Below are 3,681 nucleotides of genomic sequence, written 5' to 3'. Positions count from 1 at the left end.
ACTCACTCACTTGACATGTCCAGTACCATGTTTAGAAAATGCCTTCATAAGCACACACCTTTAACCCCAGCACTCAGGAGGTAGAGGCAGCCATATCTCTGTGAGTTCCAGGCTATGCTGGGGTACATGAGTTCTGCTGAACTATACAGTGAGATCCTGTCTACAGAAGAAAAAGAAGAGAAAAGAAAGATGTACCATCCTCTTTTTGCATTGTTATCATAAAGTTTCACGTGACCATCCATGCTAGAAAATGTTATTTTATGAAAACTGAATCCAGTTCTCAGGCCATGGACTCTCCTATTTGGCTCAGAATAAATCACCCGTTATTCCCCTTGAGGTGGGAATTGTGTCCTCAGTTTGGCTTTTCATTGTGGCTTTTTGGTGCTGGAGATGAACTTGGGGCTTTGACCATACTAAGCACACTCACCACTGAACTGTATCACCAGCCTGTCAATTGCTTTTAATTTTTAATTCAGGGCCAGTGAGATGCCTCAGTGGGTAAAGGTGCTTGCTGTTAAACCTGACGATCTGAATCCCCAGGACTCACATGGTGAAAGAACATCACTCTTGAAAGTTGTCCTCTGACTACCACATGCATGCTGTGACACAGGGACCCACACACCTATACACAAGCATGATAAATAAATGCAAATTTTAAGATTTGTTTATTATGTTTTACACGTATGAGTGTTTAACCTGCAGGTATGTGTGTGCCTGGTGCAGGAGAACGTCAGAAGTTGTCCAGGCATTAGCTCCCTGGGCACTGTAGTTATGGATGGTTGTGAATCCCCATGTGGGTGATGTGAGTTGAATCTGGGTCCTCTGCAAGAGCAACAAGTGATTTTAACCACTGAGACATATCTCCAGATCCTAATGTAAGTTTACAGTCACCTAATTTTATAATTATGTACAACGTTCGTGTCAAATTTAAAACATAAGATATCGTTAGAGGAGTTTACAGTCTTCTTTCTCTGCATTGCTCTATATCAATCACCATGTTTATGAAGATGTCCATCCCTACACCTTCAAGTGTGCCTTTTGTCCCTTTCCTTTTCAGACAAGCCCTTGCTTCTGAGCATCTCTTGCACTTTTCTCTATCATGATTCCTCCCTTTAAGGAGAAACCCTAAGGACCACCCTGTGCTTGTTTGTAGAGATCTTCCTAGTTCCTTCCATGGCTCAGAGTGGTCTGTTGGGCGATTGATGTTCAGGTTATACCCACACTCTTATTCTGGACATTTGGCTCCTTCCCAGGCCGTGACTGTCACAGAGCTTCAGTAAATAACCTCATCCCAGGACTTTCTGTACTGTTTGCAAGGGATCTTTAGGATGGTTCCTGGAAGCGGGGTGCAGGTCAAAGCGCAAACATACAGGCTGTTTTTGCTAAGCATTGCCAAGTTCTTTTCCACAGGGACATGCCATCCTCATTCCCAGCAGCCCTGTGTTACCATGCTGGCGTTCTCATAGCTGAAACAAGAGAGCATTTTCTTAAATCTTTGTATTTTGGCCAATCTGATCAGTGAGAGATAGTTCCTGAGGGCAATTTGAATTGCTTTTACTGTAAGCAAGATTGAATGCCTTCTAGTACAAAAAAACTTTTGTCTTTTTCTTTTAACTATTGGTGTCCCTAGTGTATTTTTCAGCCAAGTCATTGACCTTTTTAAATCTGTATTAGAAGCACATTGTATACTAATGATATCAGTATATACATGTATTGAATGTATTTTTATTTAATACTTATTTATTGATTTTGACTGTCCTGGAACTCAGAGGTCTGCCTGTCTCTGCCCGCTGAGTTCTGAGATTAAAGGTATGTGCCACCACTGCCTGGCTTGAGTGTGTGTTGTGGTAAATATTTAAGAGTGTGCTACTGGTTCCCACATGGAGATGAGTGGTCCTCAAGTCACAGAACCAGGAGACTCGAACCCCGGCTGTCTCTCTACCAGCCAGGAACTCTGTTCACATCTCCTGCAGCTTGGTAAAATCAGGGCTTTAGAAGTCCAGCAAGGGCTGGCCTATTGTGGATGGCTAACATGGACTCTGCTCACACTCCCATCAGCCGCCTCCTGGTATTTAAGGCATAAATTCCCAACTACCCAGTGAAATCATGACTCAATAAGCAATAATTTATCAATCATATGTATGTACATATATAGTATATATAAGTTAAATTCTCAATCTACAATACAACCACACAATAAACTCACATCCAATTAATAAAGATATAAACCACCCATCTAGACAAGATAAATTGTCCTATACAAACCTGTCCCTTTTAAGATATACGTAACTACTTATGGCTACTCAGAGCCACAAGGACAAAGATGGGTCATCTTTGTCTTCTATCTGATTCTCCTCCCCTTCCCCTTCTCTCCCTCCTTACAAAAACTTTGCTCTTGTCCCACTCTCTACTGTCCAATCATGTATGGTTTTAACCCAACTGGTGCCAGCTCTCACCTGCATAAAGACACCAACCTGCATGAGTGTGTAAATGTTGTTTATAATCTAAATTGAATATTTAGGCAGTTATTTGTTTTAATTTTTCTCATTTAGTCACATAAATGTTAGGGGGCAGCCTAAGTTTATTTTCATTTTCATTTGTGTGTATGTGTGTCTGACTGTATGCCACATGTGTGTAGTTGTCCCTGGTAGACAGAAGAGTGTCAGACTCCCTATATCTGGAGTTACAAGTGGTTATGAGACATCAGATGTGGGTCTTGGGAAGCAAACCTGGGTCATGTGGAAAAGCCGAAAGTTTCTCTTAACCACTGATCCACCTCTCCAGTTCCTGTGTGTGTGTGTGTGTGTGTGTGTGTGTGTGTGTGTAATTTAGTTGCTTGATTACTTGTTTTAGCCCCAGATAATCCAATTTCTTACTCATTTTTCTCCTTATGGTTTCTGGATGCTGTGTGAGAATTTGGAAAGTTTGCCCTACTCCTACATTATAAGAGATTTGTCAGTATTATTTGTCATAGTATTCATAGTTTTACTTTTGATGGACAGGTTCTCATGAACCCCAGACTGCCCCCCCCTGAAATTTACTGTGTATCTGAGAATGACCTTGGCATCCTTCTATCTCCACCCGTGAGTGCTGAGATCAAACGTGGGTGCTGCATGCCTGTTTTATGTGGCATTGAAGATCCAACCCAGAGCTTCCTGCACGCTAGGCAAGCACTCTAGCAACTGAGCTACATCTCCAGCCCGTTTCCTTTTACATCTAAATCTCCAGGCCTTTCAGGAGGCATCGTGGTTTGTAGCATGAAGATATATAGGTGTTTCTGAGTCCACATGGCTCTCCTCTTAGTGCCTGTCACCCGTTTGAGCCACCCATTCTGCCCTGTGCTTGGGATGCTGCCTCCTTCATGACTCTTCGCCTGCAGTAGGGCAGCTTTCCTGAGTTTATGCTTTGTTTCTAAGACATGCGAATTCCTGCCTTCACCTCTGCCTAGATCCTCCCTAAGGTAACCAAAGCCTATCCAGGATAACTCAGCACCAGGAAGAACATTTGTAGAGCTAGGATAGAGGGTGGGTCTGGCTTTTGGGCAAGGGAAGGCTCTATCTGTCAACAGCTCTTTGTTTCAGTCCTAAAGATCAATCTCTGGAGACAAATGATCTTGAGAAAGGGTCCTTGTTTTGTGAGGCAGGGTCTCCCTGTGTAGCTGGCTTTTTACCTACCGTGTAA

The sequence above is a fragment of the Micromys minutus genome (assembly GCF_963924665.1).
Source record: "Micromys minutus genome assembly, chromosome: 2".
Taxonomy (NCBI): domain Eukaryota; kingdom Metazoa; phylum Chordata; class Mammalia; order Rodentia; family Muridae; genus Micromys; species Micromys minutus.
This window is presented reverse-complemented; position numbering follows the sequence as displayed.